The sequence below is a fragment of the Protopterus annectens genome, chromosome 1.part1, assembly GCF_019279795.1.
Source record: "Protopterus annectens isolate FY-2018-M chromosome 1.part1, PAN1.0, whole genome shotgun sequence".
NCBI classification, from domain to species: Eukaryota; Metazoa; Chordata; order Ceratodontiformes; family Protopteridae; genus Protopterus; species Protopterus annectens.
In genome coordinates this window covers 1167785600-1167812741 of record NC_056726.1, presented here as the reverse complement: position 1 = coordinate 1167812741, position 27142 = coordinate 1167785600, and the positions used below count along the sequence as shown (strand labels likewise).

At 40.1% G+C, this 27142-nt stretch overlaps 1 protein-coding gene across 1 annotated transcript in view; it reads left to right on the top strand.

Annotated features, from left to right (window-relative positions):
• PRKCG (protein kinase C gamma) overlaps positions 1-27142 on the top strand; it is a 4166346-nt gene that overhangs the window by 344312 nt on the left and 3794892 nt on the right. The gene's annotated exons all lie outside the window — the stretch shown is intronic.

Here is a 27142-nt window from a genome sequence, read left to right as displayed (position 1 = left end):
AACAAACTACCTATCTATATCAAACAAAGCTCCTCATTAGCACTTTTCAAGAAAAATCTTGATGATTGGATGGGAGGTAGAAAATTCATCCCAGGGATCACTTCTGTGGCTCTGCTCGACAGTGGCACAGGAAAATAATTTTCTTGGGTGGCGAAAGCCAGGGTACCTTCGGCTAGGCTTATATAGGCCCTAGGGCCAATAGCCTACTACCTACCTATGAACCTATATAACAGTACATGCAGAGAAATTATTCAAGACATATTATACCTTTATTAATGGATTACAACACTCTTTTTCAGGCTCTCTCACTTATTTTACATAAGAGTAAATGCAGAGAAATTATTCAAGACTTTTTATACCTTTATTAATGGGTTACAACACTCTTTTTCAGGCTCTCTCACTTATTTTACATAACAGTACATGCAGATAAATTATTCAAGACGTATACCTTTATTAATGGGTTACAACACTCTTTTTCATGCTCTCTCACTTATTTTATATAACAGTACATGCAGAGATGTTATTCAAGACTTATTATACCTTTATTATTGGGCTACAACACTTTTTTTCAGGCTCTCTCACTTATTTTATATAACAATACATGCAGAATAATTACTAACCTGCCTGGTGGCGCAGCCTTAGCAGCCTATCTGCATAGGCTTGCTGATTCACAGCACGGGCACCTGCAGCTGTGCAGTAAATGAAGTGATATTGAGACATATACCTATCCATAATATAGACTGCAATAGCAATTCTTACATACTTCATTCCATGGCTACCTACTCAGTAGTGGGACATTTCCATCCCACGGGCCTCCTGTATCCACTGGTTCAGTCGGTCCTCCTTGCGTCTCTTCAGGTCTGAGTAGTGGTGTCTGACCTGCTCACCAGTCCGAGTGATGCCTGTGGTACTGGTGAGATCATGTGCTAGACAGTTCCAGGCTTCTGCTTTGTATTCGGTGCCCTGGACCTGGCCCTGCAGGAGTCTGTCATCATGATTATGGACGAGGAGCCAAACCATTACTTTTGACTCCTCAATGCCCCACAGTTGCACTCGAAATTGAGAGCCTTCTCCAACACCGGCCATGCTACCTGCAGATGGGAGCTACAACCAGTTATGGCAAATATTCCTGCCTATGGGGCTTAAATATGCTTCATTTCCTGCACTTATTTGTGATTAGCCAGTTTTGAAAAATCTCATCTGAAAGCACACCTGCTTAGCAATGGGTAAACTTTCATTGATATGTATGTGTGTGTTGAAAGTGCATGCATATCAAAAGCTGTCATGGCTTAGTGGTTCAGTACTGTGATTATGGTGCATAGTATTCCGGGCTCGAGGCCAGTCATTGCTTTTTATTTTACTACTGGCCAGACCAGCTAGGAGGTGTGGCTGTGTTAAGCCAACTTTGCTTAACTTTGCCCAACGTTGCTCTATGTTGCTCTACGGTACTCTATGTTGCTCGATATTGCTCTAGTTAGTGCGGTGCACAGCTACGTGCAAAGCTATTGCCTAGTTAAAGCAGTGCTAAGCTATCAGCAATTGTACTTAAATGTGCTTAATAATGGTACATTTTGCTTAGCAATGCTTCACATTGCTTAAGATACGTTACTTATGCATTTATCAGTATGCATAACCATTTCACCTTCTTATATATATATATATATATATATATATATATATATATATATATATATATATATATATATATATATATATATATATAAAATATCGTTCACTACTACATAGGCCATTTCAATGCTTTTTACTAAAATTTAAAAGATAAATGTCAGGAATTATTTTTATATAAAGATTTCCTACAGAAAAAAGATAGGAGAGTGGTGGGACTCGAACCAGGAATGCCTCCTCTTTATGCGAAGACTCTACCACTATGCTATTGCCATTTGACTTAATTTTCATAAAAGTTTCTTATTATCCTCTTCGATGTCTAAACTGCTAACTGTAGCTAAGCAATGGGCAAACCCGAGCAAACAAGCGCAAATACGGGCAGCTATATCGTGAATAATAAAAAAAATAAATAAAAGTTTTACATTTTCTAATTGTACAGGGGTTTAGAATGTGGGGGAGTGTAGTGTTGGGTATGCGCACATTTGAGCGGACACGCTCATGTCAGTTGACATTTGCCGATTGAGGGACATGCAGGGGAGTGGATTTTTGAACTGCTCGGCAGTCAGACACGCCCCCCCCTGCACTCATGCACGCTCCATGTTAGCCTTAGAGTTCAGTCAGCACACCCTCATGAATATGCATGGCATGCTGACGTCTTACTCTTAGGCTGCAGTTTCCATGTAAGACTAATGTAGTCTTACAAGGAGGATTAGTGGATCCCGGGGACTGACTTTAAAAAAGGTATTGAATTCTTTTAATAACAGCTGGGTGTGTTTGTGACACTGGAATATCAGGAGTCAAGCTTTGATGATATGACAGTAAGTTTAGATTGATTGAACAACTTTAAATTGAGAATGCTATATTAACTGGATGTGTTATTAGGAAATAATGCATGGATAACTATAAATAATAAATTTGTACAAAATGTAGGCACTGTATCTCTCAACTGTGAAAGTGAGGGCCATGAGTTGATCTTATTTGTCATACAGGAGCTGAGACTGGGCATTAGAGTCTTGTGGTCATTTTAGACATTTAAAATTGTCTAGCAAAATTATATACCTATACTGGATACCTAAAATTATATCAAAATAAGCTTAATTGACTAATGAGTGAAAAGTGGACATTTGCTTAAACAGCAGTTTAAATGTGTCCAATGTGCCTCTGTGTATTATTTGTAAAGTCTTTGGAGCTGTAGTACATACTGTTAATAAAATGCCTGCCTCTCTCTGCTTCCCAGTATGATGATGGGTAATCCACGTGGACTGGTAGCCATATCAAATTAATTTGGCAAAATTTATTGAAAAAGATTCCTCTATCTTGTAAAAATTCCAGAATACTGGATACAAACTTAACAATCAACTGTGTTTCATTTGGCTGCACCGTCTCTTAATATTTGGAGGTAATATGAAAATGAAAATCTACATATGACATATTCAATAGCTTGGGCCATGGTTCTTAATATACTTCTGCTATGCCTTCTTTCTTAGTTAGGTTCATAGATCGTTACTAGGCTAATTATCTCTTGGACCTTTATAATCCTAGCCAAGCACCTTAAACCATTTAGGTCCCAAGTATCATGGGGTGGGATGTTAGTAGAAATGGGTCAGTAAGGATTTGTAGGAGGTTGTTAGTTAGGATGTTACTTTTCTTATTGATGGAATCTGTCCATAAGAGACATGGGGGCCAGATTGTTTGCAAATTTAAAATTTCTCATCCAATTGTCAGGGCTTTTTGTTTCACTAAGGTCAGGGATGAATTTTTTTTTACATGAATGGGGAGCCTATTCCATCGGGGGCATCTTTTAGGACACATATCTGTCTCTGATGTTTCCATCACCATGTATAAAACTGTGAATCCACTTCAAAATCTGCAAGTTGCGAGTCATGTATTAGCAAAGTAAAAATGAGTAACAGCTTTTTGGGTTTGTAGGAAAAGTTGAGATGTGTTGCTCATACACAACAAAATATATCTTCAGTTCTGTAAAATGTAAATGTATGGAAATACAGACTAAGTTAATATTTTTCTGTTCAGCAATTGCAGCAGATTTTGAAATATCCAGTTCCAATGGCAGAATCATAACATAGTACAAAAATAGATATGAATATTCCCATGTTGAACAAAGCTGAAATCCCAGGCTACTGTAAATAAAACATAGAATAAGGAGTGCCTTACATAATGTAGCTCTTAAGACAACATCACTAAAGTCTCATATTTAAACATTTTAATCTCTGATACAATGGTGACGCACAAAACCTTACTCAGAGAATAAAATGAAAACACAGCAAGTAAAGGGTCAAACTCAAAGGTCATTGCACATAGCCTTAGATAACCTTAAACAAACGTACACAGCAAACAGAATGATCCAAGCAGTGAGTCAGCTGAAATATATGAACATTGTTCAGTATTAACCAGTACACTAATCTATAAATAAATGTTGACGTCTTGGATTGCTCAACTCTAAACAGTTATGACATGAGTTATGATATGAGTTAAATCACACATAATATTAAGAATCTCCTCAGTTACAGTGAATGTCTGGTTGCACATTATCACATGATTTAGAACTGTGATAAAGAACATGTTCTAAGCAGCCTTAAAACTGCTGTAAAGGATTATTACAAGGTCAGTAAGTAACACAATGTTCAATGTTTGATGGTAAGTGAAATAGTGCTTCCTATAAGGTGTGGCTTTGTGTTTCTAGAATGTCACGTGGACAGAAGCATGTGTAGTTCTAATAATTGATTGTTGATACAGATTGGGCATTAGTATCGTGTGGCATACTTATTCACTAATGTAGAGTAATTACTACAAGGCCGGATATTTTGTACTACACTATGCCTTCATCCACGTGTGAGAACAAGAAGATATTACCTGCCCCAGTAAGTAAGAGAAATCGGTGATAACAAGTACTACTTTGATGGGTGACTCTTACTACTCTGTCAGCACACAGTGAGTGACCAAGAAGAAAATTTGACAGAGATCAAAATGTTATTTCTGGCCTCTCATGAATTAGATTACAAAGTGTATCACTGATCATTAAATAAAATTATATGCCCCTGGCATCCAGAAAAGGGACAGAAGTAAAGAAGTCTAAAGTGTAAGACAGGTGGAAATCTCCAGTTTGCCCATGGTCATTGCTATAGAAGGTTAGAATGAGTTGTCAAGACTTTTTCTAGTAAGTATTGTATAAGGATTTCAAAAATTAAATAAATACAGCTGAGAACAAACATTGTCAGGACAGGAATTCCACATTGTTAACACATACTACAATACACGTTCATCATTCGTCAGGTCTGATTACAGCAGCCAGCCGTAGATATAGCCTTAATTTAAGTAAAAGAGGGTACTAATGTGGAACAACCAATGTAGATCCTTTAGGACACATATCTGTGTCTGTTGTTTTCATCAGCATTTATAAAACTATGAATCCACTCCATGACCTCAGTGTGACAGATGATTAAATTTCAACAATACTGGTTTATGCAGTCCAGCTCCTATTAAGTCATTTCCTGCAGATAAATAGTTCCCAACTCTCCCCAGTACAAATTACCAGTGGATAAACACAAACTGTGTATTTGTCTGGGGAGTTTTATTTGCTAGTCTCATTAATTATAGATGGCTAGCTTATAAAGTGAATGTACAAAATTCCCTCAAGTTCTCAAAGAAAGTAGTTTCAGTCAACTCCATGATATATATATATATATATATATATATATATATATATATATATATATATATATATATATATTTTTTTTTTTTTTACATTTGTTTACCAGGAAAGTCTGACTGGACACAGTTCCTGTATCAGTGGAGGCCCGGGGAGAAAAGCTCCAAGAGTAACAAATACATACAATAGAGAAACAAATACATTCTTAAGAGAATCAAAATACAGGACAGTGGCTTAGGATTCATAAGTAGAGCAACAGTAATTTTACTTAAGAAATGGTTGTTTACATTTAGTGATCATATCCATAAGATTATGTAAAGTTAAAAGTGAAACTACCAATAGTGGTTGAACAATGCTACTAGATTAAGAGAAACAATGACAGAGTGAAGAGGAGGAATAAACTATCCAGGGGAGTTGAGGGTACAGAGCCAAGTGTTAGTAAGGTGTGTTTTTAGAAGTTTTTTTTTTAAAGTGAAGTGTTGAGAAGTTAGTGACTAGTGAGTTTGGTAGATAATTCCAGTGTTTGGAGGTGTAGATATAAAAAAGTGATTCTCCTGCTGAATTGTTAGGTTTGGTGATGTGTAGAAGTTGTTTGTTGCTGGAGCAAAGGTGTCTTGTGGAGGAATAAGGCTGTATAATATCTTTGAGAGAAGGTTTTTTTCTGGTTGATAAAGTATTTTGTGGGCAAAGGTAAGTTAATTATAGAGAAGGAGTTGTGGCAGTTCAAGCTACTTTAGCTACTTAAGCGATGAACAGTGATGTGACTTTTATAAGGCATTAGTGGCAGACTTGGAGATTTTATTGTAACAGGCTTCGAGTTTGGCTAGATCTGTCTTGCAGAGGTTGGTTACGATTGGAGAGTGGAGAGGAGATGGATTCTAGCAATGGTGGCTTTTGTGTTATTTGTAAGAAACCTGTTGTTTCTATATAGGAGACTGAGATTTTTGTGAACTTTTATAATGGTATGGGCAACGTGAATATTACATTTCAGGTTATTATCAATTTCCTCTACTAGTAACTTGGTATGGTGTGTTGGGGTGATCAATTTTTTTTTTTTTAGAGAGAATACTGAACGTTGTGGATGGGGAGGTATGTCTAGTTGGGTAGAAGAGAAGAAATTATGTTTTGTTGGGATTTAGGATGAGTTGGGAGTTAGTGACCCAGGATTCAGTGGATAAGAAGGAATCTTGAGTAGTGGTATGAAGATTTTTGAGGGAGGAAGTTGAGCATATCAGTGTAGTGTCATCAGCATACTGAACCACCAAGGCCTGAAATATAGCAGATAGCTGTTTGGTAAAGAGAGAAAAAAGGAGGGGACCAAGGATGGTGCCTTCGGGGACCCCTAAGGTGACAAGGAGAAGGGGAGAAAAGTCTTTCTACCAGCGTATAGCCTGTTGACATTCTGCAAGATAGCTCTAGAACCAGGCAATAGTGGGGTAACTAAGGTTAAGGGAAGAGAGGACATTGATGAGTTTGGAGTGGTTGACCATGTCAAAGGCCTTGTACAAGTCCAGGAATATGGCTAATACAAACTGACCATTGTTTCTGTGCTGGTTAACTGTGTTAGTAAAGGACAGTAGGGTTGAGGTGGTGCTTTGGGAGGGGTGAAAACAATGTTAGGCATTAGATAGGAGTTTAGTGTAAGGACATAGCCCATAAGTTGGGTGTATATGACCCTTTTCAGAATTTTGATAGAGGGGGATAGTATGGCAACTGGGTGATAGTTTGTTAGTTCGGTGGTGTTACCTCCTTTGTGTAAGGTTAAGATGTGGGAGATTTTCCAGATGGTGAGGATGTGAGCTTCAGATATTGACCTGTTTATATATAGAAGGAAGGAGCTCTGCCTATGCCCCAAGCAACTGGGTTTCACTTATAGGCCCCAGCATGGGAGGAGCTGATATCAGGAAGAACAGGAGTGCTGCAGCTGCAACTGCTTGCCTGTCTATGAGGGAGGGATGAGGGTTGAGTATCATGGAGGAGGTACATGTGCTGCTGGTATATACCAGACAGCCTGGTAGAGTGCCTATAAGGTCAGATGATGGGACTGCAATAGAATCAGTATGCTACAGTGCAGGTAGCATGTGGCTTCATAGTGTCCCATTGCATGTCTCTGTATGGTGGAATTCAAGACAGGCACATCAGCATGGAGTGTGTGAAGTTTGCCTCTCAGTTTGAGCAGTGCTCAAGTGAGTCTGGAACTGGAATGGGGGGAGTTAAGGCTTAATTGATTAATCTAAAAGGCTGGTAGTCTTTCTTCCTAATTTGACCTGAACCTGGTGGCTGAAGTAGAACGAGTGGCCAATTTGTTGGGAGGCAGTGGGGCTGATGGTCACTGGATGGTAGTGGAAAAGCAAAGTAAAATATATTCTAAGGTGCTATGTGCCATTACACCATAAGTGGATACAGTATTAACCGTAATACTTAAATGTTTGTCATGTATGTTTTTTTTCACAAGTGGCTTGTAATATAAGTAGACATGATAGCACAGTAAACTAAAAAAACTAAAAAGATGACAGCACAAGCAATATAAAAATGAAACACTGACAAACGGAGCCAGTCTCTCCCAATATTTATTATGATTTAGTGTTTCATTCCAACAGCCAAAGGACTTCATGAGAATATTTCCATCAATTTAAAAAGCCCTTAAATAAGTACAATTACATGCCATATGACTTAACATGAACGATAAGAATGCACTGTGGGAGACCCATAATAAAAATACTTAAAAACATAATAGATATTCATACAATAACAACCAAGCAAAACAACTCATATAAACTTAATCAAATATACTATATATTAATTTCACAATTACATACTCTAAATACGTTAGGGGTAAAAAAGCTAACTTAAATTATCTCTTATATGAGCTGAAGTGGCACAGCGGTTAACATTGACTTAGTTCATCTTTATCAGTAATAACCAAAAAGGCCTGTGGTAACAGAAAGGTATAAGAAAGACAATGATAATGAAAAAAAAAAAACAGAAATAAATGTCATAATGTGGAGACTGTATTGAACATTTAAAAAAAATCTAAATTACAATTAGCAAAAAAGAAATTTGTAACAAATTAGAGTTGGCAGACAACCATGGACTCCCTAGATGATATACTATTCATATTGTCTCCAGTCCACTGAGATGAATTCAATCAGATGCATTCCAAACTACAAATATCGAAGGGAGAGCTTACTTGGCTGATAAACCTTTTTACTCAATTGGAAACCTCACCTTGCAAGACCCAGAAGCATGCCATTTCATCTATATTAGCTCAGAATGGAGAACATGTGCAATCAGCTTACAATAGAGAGGATTCTTTATTTTTTTCATAACATGGATTTTCTTCAGCTGGTTTACACATGGGAGATAATGGAATGGCCCCCTACATCCATTCCCAAGAAGAGTTTGAGAGATATGGAGTAAAGCCTAAAGGTACTATGCCTACAAAAACATATGTGGCAGTTACCTTGACTTCTGTTAATAAGAACAGCTTCAGTACTTTAAAAATAGGTTCAAATAATGTGAATGGAGATTGTTTTCCACTGACTGAGTTTAACAACAAAATTGCTTTTTAACATAATTTTCGTGGCACTGAGAACTTTTTAGACAGCAATTTTAATTTTAACTCAGAAAGAAGTTCAACAACAATCAATAATGTTGTAAGAGACAGCACTAGCTATGATTCCCTCAAAGACTTCATTTTATCATTAGAGAAAAAGCTATTTAAAATTAAGCAACTGCAGATGGACAATACCTATTTATCAAAATGTATTCAGCTTAAAATTGTGACTAAAGGCCAAAGAATATCAAAATTTCCTTTAGGTTTGCACTACAATGACTCAGTGATAAATGAATTGTATGGAGTGTTTGATAACTTTGGTTTTGAATTAATGTGTAAGATTATTAAAATTAATGACATCACCTAAAGCCAATTCATAAAAATCAATTACCAATCATTAGCGGACCGGAGTTCCGCTGTGGCGACCCCTAACCGGGAAAAGCCGAAAGACACAACAACAACCTAAAGCCAATTATTACTACATGTTGACAAGCTTAATATTGATTTTAAAATAAGACTTTATTTTTGACCAATGGGAAGACTTTAACTGAAATCAGTTTTCTATTGTTGAAAAAAAATGCAGTAAAATTTAAGAAAGGGAGGTTAAGAAATTAAAAAGGGATCTTGATCAATATGCAAAAAAAAAAAAAAAAAGTTATATAGTAAAAAAAATGTTTTGACAAAAAAAGTTAATAATAGAGAAGTAATTCATGATAACAAAGATTTTAGATTTAGACAGGGGGGTTCACAGATTTTTTTTTCTAAACTGGATCTCACAGAGACTCAGGATGTAGCTTGTCAAACATCTAAATTCAGGACAAGTGAACTATGTACCTTACCATATCAATGACTGGGAAAACAGGCCCAGATAGTATAGGTAGTGAATACTAAGAAAATTGTGCATACTTTCAAGGATTTTCATATCTATAATTACACTAATAATCAAATTACTGAACAATACTTTTCCATTTTTTCTAAAGGTTTAAAATTTGTTCCCTCCAAGAACTTTACCTAGTGGATGTAATTCTTGAAACTAAAATTAATTTTAGGAAGTTGAATTTGGCTCTTTTTTTATAAAGAAAAGGGACTAACCAGCTATTTACCTTTGATTAGTAATACAAATGACCCAATGAAAAAAAAGTACTATTAACCCCCTACCATCTCTAGCTCTTCACTTAACCATCCATTTATCATAAATCTTAATTTACTAAGGCTATATACTGATTTAATCACATTCTATATCTGCTCACTAAAATTATATGTTTGCATTATTTTCCATAACATACAATGGCTTATTGTATAAAATGCTTTATTTATATCCCCTATCAATAATTTTGCCACATTTTCCTCTTCTTGGATATCATCTAACATTTCTCTATCAATCATTAATATTTCATGACATTCTTTTCCTTTAACACCACAAATACTATCTTCCAACACTTTACGTATCTTAAGTTCTATTATTATTTGTATTAGCTTCATGAATAATTTGTAATCAGTGTTACTTAAAACTACCATCCTTCAATTTCTTATACCGGTCTTTTCTCCTTTCTTCCCTAAAAATGTCAAGATACCATTACATATTTAAGCATAATGAAAACCATTTTAACCATTCATTAAACATACTTATCAAAATGTCTTTTTGCCATAATTCCAAATTCTTATAAATTAAATACACTGTATCATCCAGTCCTGCTGTTGAATTAATATTCACTTTCCTCATTGCCATATCTAATTCTTCAGTTGTGATCTGCTTATCTATATATTTATTTATTTCCTCGGTGAATTTCTTTACTTTAGAATCATTGTCATTTCTTAATACTTAATTTTTTACCATTTAACATATTCTACTACAATTTTTATAATTTTACTTTGCTGTTTTACCACTTCCACATTTTTATTTTTCATCCCCCTCATTATACCATGTTCTTCTTTTACCACTTTACTTATATAAGGAGAAACATCATTTTTTTCCTTGCAATTTATATCTTTGCTTATACAATACTTCTTTTATTTTTTCTTGGATTCTTCTACATCTCTTCTTCTATTCCATAATATACATTCTTATTTTTTCTAGACTTTCTAATATTCAGTAACCTTCTATATTCTTGTTTTTTACCTTAATCTATGTCTCTATTTTAAGAAATCCAGTTTATGTTTTCTTTAAACAGAAAACACCATTCTGTCCAACTGTTATAACAACTTCTCATACCCTAGCATTTATTAAACTCTGTGCAGGAATAGTGTTATTCCTGCACGAAGTGGATTGTGCCAGTGCAACACAGCAGCATGCCTTGCATATTCATGAAGGTGTGCTGTTGTATAACCAGCATGGGCACAATCTGTGAACGAGTGCAGGGCCTTGTCCGAGCATTGCTCGCACAGTACACATGGCCCCTGCACTACTGAATTGCCATATGGGAATTCTAAAGCAACTAACAGTGTCCATGGACACTGTTATCACAACATAACAGTGTCTGCAGACAAAATACATTAGAATACACACAGAAGCACAGCCCCCCACAATGGTCCAGCACATATAATGTCCACAATGGTATGCCAGTGTGCATGCTGGCATACCAAATAAGTAAGCATGTTCCTGAGAGCAAGATGTAAAATAATATCCCCTGTATGATGTAGTTGTCCAGCTGTCCTGCTGTAAGAGGCAGAAAGCAATGTGCATACCCCTAAAGTAAATAAAAATAAAACACATTTATTTTTTTTTCCATCTCCAATAAAGTTTAAGCGTAGCTGAGCAGGTGTGCATGTCATGCAGCTGTGCATAGCATAGCTTAAACATCCAAAGGAGCTAAATAGAAATATACAGCCAACATAGTCAAAGTGAAATAGTGGCATGGTTAAAGCTTTCGCTTAGCATGCAGGCATTCATGGTTTGTGCCCCAATAAAATCCATTCTTTTTTATATGTGATAACAGCACTAAAAGTATCTTTTTTTATATAAATAGGTAGTGAATAATATATATTTGTTAACCAGGGTAGTGTAGCAGGCCCAAATGTGAGGTGTCAGTGTAGTACAGATGTGAAACCCCCAAAAAAACACAAGTGTCCCATACAGTATAGCCACAAAAGAATATAATGTAATGAAAGCACATAGCGGGATGTTATGGAAGGGAAACATACATATCATATGATAACATTAAGAAGGAATCAACCCCACAATCCTGATAGTCCATAAAATAAATGCTGAACAATGCTAAATTGTTCTCAACTATGCTTAGCCAGAGTAAACATTGCTTAAATTTGTATGCTTAGCAATAACCAGAGTAGTTAAGTGGATTTCCACACTGGTAAGCAGTGCTTAGCATCTACCCCTTTAAGCAATGCTTATCTGTGTTAAGCGGGTTTGCCCGTCAATTAGCTTAGCTCAGCATATTCCAAATCATCCAATCATGGCAAAGGGCAGGAAATAAACCCTATTTAAATCTCGCATGTGGGAATACAGCCCATAACCAGTTGTAGCTCATCACTGTAGACACTATGACTGGTGTTGGTGAGGGTGTGCACTTTTGGATGTAGCGCTGGGGCATTCAGGGGTCCAGGGTCATAGTTTGACTCCTAGTAAAAGGCCATGAAGGGAGACTGCTGCAGGACCAGTACCATGACTCCCAATACAAAGTGGAGCACTAGGACTGACTTGCATGTGATCTCACCAGTACCACTGTCATCCCTCGGATTGGTGAGCAGGTCCATCACCACTTTGCTGACTTGATGTATATGAAGTGGGAGGTCTTGGACCAATGGGTCCAAGATGCATAGGCGGGAAATGTCCCAGATGTTTGTAAGTATCAGTATCAATAAGTGTTTTCCAAAGTCCAGTCTGTGTATGTAATGGTTATATGCATAAATGTCTCTCTATCTCCTGTACAACTGCAGATGAGAGAGCTGCGAACTTGAACACCCATGCCAGCAGGCTGCTAAGGCTGCATCGCAAGGCTGTTAAGTACAAATCTAGCTTGTAGTATTCAGGGCAAATAAACAGAAAGGAGTAGAATGTCACCTGTCAATATTTAAAAATGGATTTGGTTTGTACTGAATAAATGAGACATTAGCAGAGTAATAGTGACATACAGGGTATATATCAATATAAGTGTCAGTACCTGTCAATAAAAGTCAAAACCCTGGACTGGTTGTGTTTACTTTGGTATGTGGTGGTATGAAGCAAAATGTGTACATGTACACTTTTTGCACAAAAACTATAGCTCTGAAAGCATTAAATAATCAAGGCTCATCTAACAAAAATTGTGGAGTTGTAAAACAGGATATTAACTATATGAAATGTTCCATGCACCAAGATCTGATACCTGAATAGTAATGCTGTGGATAAGTGTATAAGAACTATCTGCCATGCCTGAATGTCAGAATTACAAGGTCAGATTGTACAACCAAGAGAGCATTCAGTAGAAACAGTCAAACAAGAGGCAGCAGTTTCTCAAGAGCTCATTCTGATGAAACACAAACTTGTTTTTTTTTGCACAAACAGGCATGGTTCGAATTCTAGGAGTGGTAGTAAGCTGTATGCATAATTTCACCCAGGAATATGTGAATATGTCTAGAAACAGTCAGGTTGTGTTAACAGAAATTTCCTCTATAGGTCTGGCAGGTAAGAAAATGTATATCTTAGCTGTAAGAAGGCTGTACTTATACACTGTGTACAACACACACTGTCCAACCCCAAGGCTGCAAATGACAGCAAGATAAGTACATACACCAAGTAGTCTCCTCCAGAAAATGTCCCTCAAGTGTCACGCTGTCACAGCTAGTGGTCACTGCCGCCAACACCCAGGGTGACTGATAGAAATCAAGGCAGAGCATGGCAGTAGCGCGCGCGCGCACGCACACACACACACACACACACACACACACACACACACACACACACACACACACACACACACACACACACACACACACACACACACACACACACACACACACACACACACACACACACACACACACACTATGAGTGCAAATATGTAACCCTGACTATGTGAATATGGGTAGAAACATTCAGGTAGTGTTAACAGAAACTTCTTCTACAGGTCTGCCAGGTAAGAAAAAGTATAAATTAGCTGTAAGAAGGCGTTAATTATACACTGTATACAAACATACCACTGCCCAACTCAAGGCCATAGGTCAATGTAAAGTGAGGTAATACCTTGAGAGTAATGATTAGTGCAATGATCATTAAAGTTGTGAGCAATTGAAGCCTATACAGTTGTTAATTGACATCTCACCCCCCCCCTATCTGCACCAATAATCTAAATACCCACGCATGCTGTTATAACTAATCCCGGAATGTGTTTTTCATGACTAAGCAACATATGTTATAAAACTGCAACACCATAACACGTCTAGGAAAACCAATCCCAGTGGAACCACATGTCTTGCCTTAACTGGCCATGCCACCAGGCCCCAGCACTTTTGGGACCCAACCCGTGACCTCTTCATCCACTGGTCCTGCACCACCTTTGGATGGAATCACCTCAGGGAATGGGGCCCGTCTCTCCCCTGGGAACAGGCACAAACAGGACACCATTACCCAAATCAGGTCTGAGGATTGGTATATAGTGAGCTTTGAAAGGAGTTCAGAGATCTGCTATGCCATCTTGATGGCTATTTGGAGCATCTTGATGGTCAACCTGCCCCTCCTGCTCAGCCCCCAGCACAGCCAGCTTTGGGGCCATGAAGGTGCAGTGGTGACTGTCCATGGGTGGGACCTCAGTCCCACTGTATCCATTTGGGGGTCGTGGGCATCTGATTACCAATCACCCACCCTGTCCAAGGTGTTTACCCCCCACATGTATCATATACCACCCCTTTCTGCTGTCCTGTCTATCTTGTCTGTCTTCATACCCTACCTATTTCCCCAAATATACCTACTATCCTTCCCCAACATCTTACTCCAAACTAAAAAAAAGGGCAATCTGTTCCCACAAAAAAATGTCACCACATACATAGCTGTCCATTTTGCACACATATCCACTGGACACATATAATCTGGTCTAATTGGCTTAACAACACATTACTGTTGTTCTCACCCTTGTCTCAGGGGTTTGAGGGTTCAAATTCACCTCCAAATTCTGTACAAATGCACAGCTGTTGCTGTATCAGAAATGGACAGCTATGGACCTTCTCTACACATGTCCTGCAGATCTCTAGCTATATTTCATATTGTTTTTCCCTCTGCATGCCCCCTTTTTCACCACTTTCCTATCAACCCTTTTTTTCTTTTATTTTAAAGAAATTAGCATGGATGTAAGCAGGAGTAAGATGCAGTAAGCAGCAGGAAGCGAGTTGGTGTGATGCTAAGCTATGCCTACACAGATTAATCAGTTTCCCATTTAACAAAATAATTAGCTTTGCCAAGTCTTGAACCCAGGACCCTGTACACCATAGTCAGAGAAATTTACCACTACACAATCTGAAATGGAATAATAATTGCTGTTTTTTCAAATATATCATTCAGTACAGGTATAGAATAGTAGGGAACAAACACTGTGGAGTCAGTCATGTTTAGCATATATAAATATACAAATATAGATGTGTATGGTGATAAATAAATATTAAAAAGTATATACATCAGATATATGGATCTATACATATAAAACAAATATGTGTAGAATATATACACACACATATATATATATATATATATATATATATATATATATATATATATATATATATATATATATATATATATATATATATATATAATATCTACATATATATTGTTATATAAAATATATATCAATATAGATATAGCTAATATATATATATATATATATATATATATATATATATAAATATATATATATATATATATATATATATATATCTATCTATATATATATATATATATATATATATATATATATATATATATATATATATATATATACCCATAATGGGCGGCCACAGTGGTGCAGTGGTTAGCATTGTTGCCTCACAGCAAGAAGTTCTCCGGTTTGATCCTCAGCTGGGGTGCCTTCTGTGTGGAGTCTGCATGTCCTCCCTGTGGTCACGTGGGTTTCCTCCGGGTGCTCTGGTTTCCTCCTACATCCCAAAGACATGCAGTAGGTGGATTGGACACTCTAAATTGGCCTTAGGGTGTGTGTGTGTGTGTGTGTGTGTGTGTGTGTGTGTGTGTGTGTGTGTGCCTTCTGTGGATGGTTGTGCGCTGGGCTGGCAACTCGACACTGTAAAACTCCACTGCCAATCATGAGCAGACAGGTGATCTGCTGTGGTGACCCCCTAACCAGGAAAAGCCGAAAGAAGAAAATATATATGCCCATAACATGTAGTGGAATCATACCCAGCACCATACCTCTGCACCTTTTAGTGCAATAATTCTGGACAAAGCATGTCTAGGCAACTCGACACTGTAAAACTCCACTGCCAATCATGAGCAGACAGGTGATCTGCTGTGGTGACCCCCTAACCGGGAAAAGCCGAAAGAAGAAAATATATATGCCCATAACATGTAGTGGAATCATACCCAGCACCATACCTCTGCACCTTTTAGTGCAATAATTCTGGACAAAGCATGTCTAAATGGGGGGGGCAATGGTCCAAGAACAGAGACATAATGTATGTACTGCACTTATAAATGTATAATGTTCCTACAGTAACAGGGTTCATGTTCAGAAGGATGTGAGTTTTGAAACTGAAACATATGTCATCATTTACAGACAGAAATCCTCACATCATCACAGTGATTTAGCACCGAAATGAAAATAATGATTCTGTGGAACAGAACATACGTATGAGCAATAATCCTGGACAGTCTGAAACAATCTGGCCAGTCAAAAGGTATCCTCAGAACCCCTTAGTGCAACAAATCTGGACCAGGCCTGACTGGGGGGGGGGTGTAAAGCCATAAAACTGGGAACATACCCCAAATACTGGAGTAGATAAGGTGACACAGTTAATGCAGTGATACCCTCCTGTCTGTTGTAGTGTATATTGACTGGAATAGCCCAAGTCCAAAACCAAATTACTCCCCATTGCTCAGTGACATAAATACTCACAACATCCCACTGATGTGTCTGACATACACAACATGTATGGGGGCCAGGCAACAGTACATCTGATAAATATTAGGGCATAACATCACAGTAGGTAAACTACACTGAACTGCTAGGCATGTCACCAAGTGCTGTCTAACCTACAGGCAGACTGACACAACACAAACCCGGTTTTGCTATGGGGGAATACACATGTAATTGCAAATACATCAGGCACTACAGGGATGTAACAACTCTGACCAACAGACACCAGCGTGAAAGTGCATACCCAGAACCAAACTCACCACATTCAAAGTGACATACAGGTAAGCCACAGGAACAGTAGAATATATGCACTGTGTGAACAAAATCATCATCATGTTTGCCACTCACACACTACCCCTATATATACTGGCCCAATTCACAGTGTAGTCTGATGCCTGACTGTGGCATGGGACATGCCTTAGTCTGGCCCTACAAACATATACAGCTGATAGAGCACCAGAAGCTGGAACAGCATGCAAAGTCAGATAGAAACGGACCCTCAACACTTACATCTACCCTCCTCCCTACACAGGCCAAATAACACATTCACAATACACTGCTACACAATCCTGACAGTCTGTCAACAATTGCCAGAAATACACAGTCGTCTCAACTGTATAGATTCCCACAGGCTTCATCCTCATATATAAGGCATTCTATACGTAACATGTCTGGCAGTCTGATACATCATTGGGATGATATCTAGAATTAAGTCAATATATAATGATATAATATACCTGTATACCTCTTACGGCATGATATCTGGACAAAGCCTGACATATTTGGAGGCAGAAGCCCAAACACAGGGGCATTATTGACATATTGCTGTCATAAACTGTAAAAGTTGCTGGTGTAACAGAGTTGTTGTAACATATCTGTTCTGAGGGAAATTAAGTCAGAAACACACATGAATGTTACCATTTACTGACTGCAATCCTCAGAGTATGCTACTGAATTTCCAAGGCCAGAAAATGTGAGTAACACACCAAATATAAGAGTCCAAACTCTGGCCAGTCTGCGGATAGTTCTACAGTTGGAAGTTATGTCAACCACATAACACTGTCAGACTTAAATTCATGCAGAGCAGCCATATCCACACAAACCCTGTCAAGCTAGCATTAGTTCAACTGTATAACAGCAGTACTTACATTCTATCCCTGGGTGTGGAACATTCTCCCTCAGTTTGTTGGGCTGTTTCAACAGTGTTTGTTGTAAGAGGTATTCCCAACTATACTCTGTGATACTGTTTGTCACACTCCTCCATGACGTACGTCTCCCAGGCAAGAAAAAGGGACAATGCTCACATGAAGTTCTCAGTTATACAAGTGTGTTTCCATGCTATTGGGTATGAGAATGATACCACAGATGCTCCATGTGTAATTAGCAAGTGGGGGACTCCAACTAGTGCACAGGCCATCAGCTGCTCATGAGCATTACCTACTAAAGGCAAGATGCTGCCTATACCAAACAGATATATACCCTAAATCTGTACATACACATACACACACACATAAACACACACACACACACACACACACACACACACACACACACACACACACACACACACACACACACACACACACACACACACACACACACACATACAAGCAAACAGGCAGACAGAGAGACACACACACTGAGACTGATGGAGTATACCAACTGAACTGAAAACAATAAAACACAGCTATGTCAAACAATTAAGCCTGTAATGGAATGTAGTGGGGGGTATGTAAACATGGAAAACAGGAAGTTCAAACAATATTATGTCTCAACAACACATGCTGTACTGATATATTGCTGAGAAGAACCTATGGCCATAGAAACTGTGTTTGTCTGCAGTGACAAAGAACACATCCCAGGGCCCTGAGTCACCCTGGAAAGGATGGCTCACATATGACCACTACTGGAGTGTGTGTTGCACAATACTGACTGTGACACTGCTAGGCCACACCCAGTGCAAATCATACCATCAGTTACTCTGCCACGTCCAGCTCTGACTTGTGCCCCTTTTTCAATGCCAGTGTCTCCAGCCCTCTTGTAGACCTTCCCTATCACTTTTAACGGTACTTGTCTGTAACAAATCACACATGACACTCTTCCCCACCATACACATCCTGCCCGCACTCACATCCTCACCTCTCCCCTACACTCACCATTACTCTGAACTGTTGTTCCCAAGTATTTACACTTATCCACCTTTGAAAACTGTACTGCTTGCATCGTCACCATTCCTCCATCCTCCCTCCCATTCACACACATATATTCCATCTTAGTCCTGCTGACTATCATTCCTCCCGTCTCGAGACCATACCTCCACCTCTCCAGGGTCTCCTTAACCTGTTCCCTACTCTCACTACAGACCACAATGTCATCGGCATACAGCACAATGTAGGGGGACTCCTGTCTGATCATGCATGTCAACCTGTTCATTGCCACTGCAAATAAGAAAGAGCTTATAGCTGATCCCTGATGTGCTCCCACCTCCTCCTTAAACACACCTGTCACTCCCAATGCAGAACTCACTGCTGTCACACTAGCCTTGTACATATCATGTAGCATTCTTACAGATTCCTCTGCCATTCCTGACCACCACATACAATACCACAATTCCTCTCTAGGCATCCTGTTATATGCTGTCTCTAAGTCCACAATGACACAAAGCAGCTACATCCAACCTTCTCTGCATGTCCCCATCAACACCTCAGAGCAAACATCACATCTGTACTGCTCATTTCTGGCATGAAACTATGCTGCTGATCAGTAATCCTCACCTCCCTTCTTAACATAGCTTCCACCACCCTTTACCATTACCTCATGCTGTGACTGATCAGTGTTATCCCTCTGTAGTTACTACAGCTCTGCACACCACCCTTATTCTCATAATCAGTACCTAAACATATTTTATCTACTCACGCATCCTCTCTTTCCTAGATTACAGTAAACAATCTGGTTAAAATGACCACCGCCATTTGTCCTAAACACACCCATGCTATCACAGGTATGTCATCTGGGCCAATAGCCTTTTCATTCTTAAACCTCTTCATAGCTATCCTTACTTCCCCCTTGATAATCGGTTACACATCCTGATTCACCATACCCACATCATCCAACCTTCTCACTCTCATTCTCTTCATTCAACAGCCCATCAAAGTACTGTTTCTACCTGCTCGACACACTATCCTCACTGCTGAGTTCACTTCCACCATTATCCTTTCTCAGCCTTATCTGCTGCACATCCTTCCTAGCTACATGCCTCTGTCAAGCCAATTGGTACAGGTCCTATTCTACATCTTTGGTGTCCAACCTTACATACAACCCTTCAGATGCCCCATCCTCAGCCTTTGCCACCACTCTGTTTGCCATGCACCTCATCTCCCTATACAATTGCCTACTTTTTTCATCTGTCTCACTTCTCCTTGGCCAACCTCTTTCTCTGTATACTCCCCTGCACTTCTTCATGCCACCACCAGGTCTCCTTGTCTTCCTTTCTCTGTGCAGATGTCACACCAAGCCCCGTTCTGCTCATCTCCCTTAATAACTTAGATGTAGTTACCCAGATATTTGCTAACTCTTCACTGCTACCCACTGCCTGTCTTAACTCTTTCCTGAACTCCACCTCACAATCATCCTTTCTCAGTATCCACCATTTGATCTGTGGTGCTGCCGTTACACTCATCCCACTCTTTTTGATCACCAACGTCATCCCACAGACCAACCTTCCATGCTGCCTAACTGCAAATTCCCCTGTCACTACTTTAGAGTTATCAATCCCCTTCAAACAGGCCCAACTGCATAGGAGATAATCCACCTGTGTGCATCTTCTTCCACTCTTGTATGTCACCCTAAGCCCCTCGGTTTTGTAAAACTATGTATTCACCACCCCTATGTTCAACTTCTGTTGCAAACTCCACCACCATCTCTCCTTCTGTATTCCTTTCCTTAACACCATACCAACACATCACATCTGCAGCCCCTCTGTCCCCTTTACCAACATGCCCATTGAAATTTGCTCCAATCACCACTCACTCACCCTTGGGTACACGCATCACCTCTTCATCCAACTCACTCCAAAGTACATCTGTCTCATCCATCACACACTCAGTTAGAGGAGCATATGCACTAACAACTGTTAGCATTACACCATCAATCCCCCGTCTCCTGAACATCACTCTACCCAACACTCTTATCACTTCACAAACACTCTTGACATAATGTTCCTTCAGGTTAACCCCTACACCATTTCCACTCCCATACACCACACTAGAACTATTTGTACCTGACTCCAATACACACAACTGTACACCCTTTCCATCTGGTCTCTGGTATGCGCAATATATCCACCTTTCCTCTGTCCAGCATATCAGCTAGTTCTGTCCCCATACCAGTCATATTCATAACATTAACAGTTCCTACCCTCACTACCACACACCTAGCCTTTCACCTCTTTGCTTGCCATATGAGCATCAGACATCTCCCAGGGACTATATCCATTCCTATGTCAGCATACAGCAGTTTGTCACCACAGTCAATTCAAAGTGACATACAGGTAAGCCACAGGAACAGTAGAATATATGCACTGTGTGAACAAAATCATCATCATGTTTGCCACTCACACACTACCCCTATATATACTGGCCCAATTCACAGTGTAGTCTGATGCCTGACTGTGGCATGGGACATGCCTTAGTCTGGCCCTACAAACATATACAGCTGATAGAGCACCAGAAGCTGGAACAGCATGCAAAGTCAGATAGAAACGGACCTCAACACTTACATCTACCCTCCTCCCTACACAGGCCAAATAACACATTCACAATACACTGCTACACAATCCTGACAGTCTGTCAACAATTGCCAGAAATACACAGTCGCCTCAACTGTATAGATTCCCACAGGCTTCATCCTCATATATAAGGCATTCTATACGTAACATGTCTGGCAGTCTGATACATCATTGGGATGATATCTAGAATTAAGTCAATATATAATGATATAATATACCTGTATACCTCTTACGGCATGATATCTGGACAAAGCCTGACATATTTGGAGGCAGAAGCCCAAACACAGGGGCATTATTGACATATTGCTGTCATAAACTGTAAAAGTTGCTGGTGTAACAGAGTTGTTGTAACATATCTGTTCTGAGGGAAATTAAGTCAGAAACACACATGAATGTTACCATTTACTGACTGCAATCCTCAGAGTATGCTACTGAATTTCCAAGGCCAGAAAATGTGAGTAACACACCAAATATAAGAGTCCAAACTCTGGCCAGTCTGCGGATAGTTCTACAGTTGGAAGTTATGTCAACCACATAACACTGTCAGACTTAAATTCATGCAGAGCAGCCATATCCACACAAACCCTGTCAAGCTAGCATTAGTTCAACTGTATAACAGCAGTACTTACATTCTATCCCTGGGTGTGGAACATTCTCCCTCAGTTTGTTGGGCTGTTTCAACAGTGTTTGTTGTAAGAGGTATTCCCAACTATACTCTGTGATACTGTTTGTCACACTCCTCCATGACGTACGTCTCCCAGGCAAGAAAAAGGGACAATGCTCACATGAAGTTCTCAGTTATACAAGTGTGTTTCCATGCTATTGGGTATGAGAATGATACCACAGATGCTCCATGTGTAATTAGCAAGTGGGGGACTCCAACTAGTGCACAGGCCATCAGCTGCTCATGAGCATTACCTACTAAAGGCAAGATGCTGCCTATACCAAACAGATATATACCCTAAATCTGTACATACACATACACACACACATAAACACACACACACACACACACACACACACACACACACACACACACACACACACACACACACACACACACACACACACACACACACACACACATACAAGCAAACAGGCAGACAGAGAGACACACACACTGAGACTGATGGAGTATACCAACTGAACTGAAAACAATAAAACACAGCTATGTCAAACAATTAAGCCTGTAATGGAATGTAGTGGGGGGTATGTAAACATGGAAAACAGGAAGTTCAAACAATATTATGTCTCAACAACACATGCTGTACTGATATATTGCTGAGAAGAACCTATGGCCATAGAAACTGTGTTTGTCTGCAGTGACAAAGAACACATCCCAGGGCCCTGAGTCACCCCTGGAAAGGATGGCTCACATATGACCACTACTGGAGTGTGTGTTGCACAATACTGACTGTGACACTGCTAGGCCACACCCAGTGCAAATCATACCATCAGTTACTCTGCCACGTCCAGCTCTGACTTGTGCCCCTTTTTCAATGCCAGTGTCTCCAGCCCTCTTGTAGACCTTCCCTATCACTTTTAACGGTACTTGTCTGTAACAAATCACACATGACACTCTTCCCCACCATACACATCCTGCCCGTACTCACATCCTCACCTCTCCCCTACACTCACCATTACTCTGAACTGTTGTTCCCAAGTATTTACACTTATCCACCTTTGAAAACTGTACTGCTTGCATCGTCACCATTCCTCCATCCTCCCTCCCATTCACACACATATATTCCATCTTAGTCCTGCTGACTATCATTCCTCCCGTCTCGAGACCATACCTCCACCTCTCCAGGGTCTCCTTAACCTGTTCCCTACTCTCACTACAGACCACAATGTCATCGGCATACAGCACAATGTAGGGGGACTCCTGTCTGATCATGCATGTCAACCTGTTCATTGCCACTGCAAATAAGAAAGAGCTTATAGCTGATCCCTGATGTGCTCCCACCTCCTCCTTAAACACACCTGTCACTCCCAATGCAGAACTCACTGCTGTCACACTAGCCTTGTACATATCATGTAGCATTCTTACAGATTCCTCTGCCATTCCTGACCACCACATACAATACCACAATTCCTCTCTAGGCATCCTGTTATATGCTGTCTCTAAGTCCACAATGACACAAAGCAGCTACATCCAACCTTCTCTGCATGTCCCCATCAACACTCTCAGAGCAAACATCACATCTGTACTGCTCATTTCTGGCATGAAACTATGCTGCTGATCAGTAATCCTCACCTCCCTTCTTAACATAGCTTCCACCACCCTTTACCATTACCTCATGCTGTGACTGATCAGTGTTATCCCTCTGTAGTTACTACAGCTCTGCACACCACCCTTATTCTCATAATCAGTACCTAAACATATTTTATCTACTCACGCATCCTCTCTCTTTCCTAGATTACAGTAAACAATCTGGTTAAAATGACCACCGCCATTTGTCCTAAACACACCCATGCTATCACAGGTATGTCATCTGGGCCAATAGCCTTTTCATTCTTAAACCTCTTCATAGCTATCCTTACTTCCCCCTTGATAATCGGTTACACATCCTGATTCACCATACCCACATCATCCAACCTTCTCACTCTCTCATTCTCTTCATTCAACAGCCCATCAAAGTACTGTTTCTACCTGCTCGACACACTATCCTCACTGCTGAGTTCACTTCCACCATTATCCTTTCTCAGCCTTATCTGCTGCACATCCTTCCTAGCTACATGCCTCTGTCAAGCCAATTGGTACAGGTCCTATTCTACATCTTTGGTGTCCAACCTTACATACAACCCTTCAGATGCCCCATCCTCAGCCTTTGCCACCACTCTGTTTGCCATGCACCTCATCTCCCTATACAATTGCCTACTTTTTTCATCTGTCTCACTTCTCCTTGGCCAACCTCTTTCTCTGTATACTCCCCTGCACTTCTTCATGCCACCACCAGGTCTCCTTGTCTTCCTTTCTCTGTGCAGATGTCACACCAAGCCCCGTTCTGCTCATCTCCCTTAATAACTTAGATGTAGTTACCCTGTCTTAACTCTTTCCTGAACTCCACCTCACAATCATCCTTTCTCAGTATCCACCATTTGATCTGTGGTGCTGCCGTTACACTCATCCCACTCTTTTTGATCACCAACGTCATCCCACAGACCAACCTTCCATGCTGCCTAACTGCAAATTCCCCTGTCACTACTTTAGAGTTATCAATCCCCTTCAAACAGGCCCAACTGCATAGGAGATAATCCACCTGTGTGCATCTTCTTCCACTCTTGTATGTCACCCTAAGCCCCTCGGTTTTGTAAAACTATGTATTCACCACCCCTATGTTCAACTTCTGTTGCAAACTCCACCACCATCTCTCCTTCTGTATTCCTTTCCTTAACACCATACCAACACATCACATCTGCAGCCCCTCTGTCCCCTTTACCAACATGCCCATTGAAATTTGCTCCAATCACCACTCACTCACCCTTGGGTACACGCATCACCTCTTCATCCAACTCACTCCAAAGTACATCTGTCTCATCCATCACACACTCAGTTAGAGGAGCATATGCACTAACAACTGTTAGCATTACACCATCAATCCCCGTCTCCTGAACATCACTCTACCCAACACTCTTATCACTTCACAAACACTCTTGACATAATGTTCCTTCAGGTTAACCCCTACACCATTTCCACTCCCATACACCACACTAGAACTATTTGTACCTGACTCCAATACACACAACTGTACACCCTTTCCATCTGGTCTCTGGTATGCGCAATATATCCACCTTTCCTCTGTCCAGCATATCAGCTAGTTCTGTCCCCATACCAGTCATATTCATAACATTAACAGTTCCTACCCTCACTACCACACACCTAGCCTTTCACCTCTTTGCTTGCCATATGAGCATCAGACATCTCCCAGGGACTGTCTCTGAATGCAAAGGCAACATCAAATGACATATGTGTGTTACAGCAATATGAAGAAAGTGTCACTAATCTATTCTCAGCCTCCTGAACATCACTCTACCCAACACTCTTATCACCTCCACAAACACTCTTGGCATAATGTTCCTTCAGGTTAACCCCTACACCATTTCCACTCCCATACACATCCATAGCCCACCATGTATGTGCATTATCCTACAGAGGTCCTGCCCTAACAGGTTGACATGACTGACTGAGCAGCAAGACTGTCATTACAATATGCCATACTGACAGAGAATAGAAATGTATAGCAGGTATTACCTGTGCATATGTATGTATGAGCAGGTGTACTTGGCTGCCTCACAACAACTGACATGAAATGCAAAACAGCAGGTAAATAAGCTGTACATGTTGTACACGTGTGTGACCTTAGTTTCTGTGCATCCAAATGAGTTACACCTCTACAGCTACTGGCTGTGTCATTGTCCTGACACAGGCATGGGTAGTATAATAAGCATGAGTATCATGTTGAAATTGTAGAGATGGCCAACTGGGTTCTGACCCTGCATCAGTGCCTACTACAAACAGATATATGACCACACATAGCTGTGGCCTCAGCAATACCTTACTTTTAAAACCTGTCTCCACCAAAATAGAGAAACCCCCTTTGCTGGACATCAGCAATGCACAAAGTACGTAATATGATGCTATATTGGTTGTACAGGGCAAACTAGGAGCAGACATCAGCTGTGCAGCATGTCAACCTTTGTCTCTATGAGCAAATTAGGACACAAGTGGATTATTGTAAGGCTGACTATGAGTACAAATTGGACACATCCACTAAGGGCAATCATAAGGTCAACTTCATATATGTCTGCAGTCTCAGAGGTACCAGCCCAACCCACCCTGTAATGGTGGTCAATCACAGCACATACACACACACCATAGCTACAGCCAACCCTCTGCAGACAGGTTTGGGGCAAACATGACCCCCCTGGATCACCATCAGTCTAGGTGGATATGCACAGCACATGCACCCCTCCCCTCATCATCATGGATCAGGTGCAAGCTGCCTAATCAAAGTTAACAAAAGCAAGTCCCCTTGGGGCCAGATAACATTCCTGTCTGTATCCTACATGAACACAGGCATATGCTTCCAGCTTCATTACACACTGTATGCAGGCAAAGCCTGAGCACCATTGCATCCAATCTGGAAGGAACACAGCCACTTTCATCTCTCTACACAAACGTGAATGATGACTGATGGTTTATGCAATGTACTGGCCCTCAGTGGGGGGAACATAACACATCAAGACCAGGAGTACAATGCATGCTCATGCAGTGCTGCCAGGGACAGGGGTATGATGTGTTTGTAAGTTGTGGCTAATGATACTCCATATGCATGTGCTGGCTCTGTAAAGAACTCTGGATAATGTCTGAGGTCCTGTGATGTGTTTCCCTGTGTGTGTCTTCCAGGTGCCATGTAGCGGCAACCGCC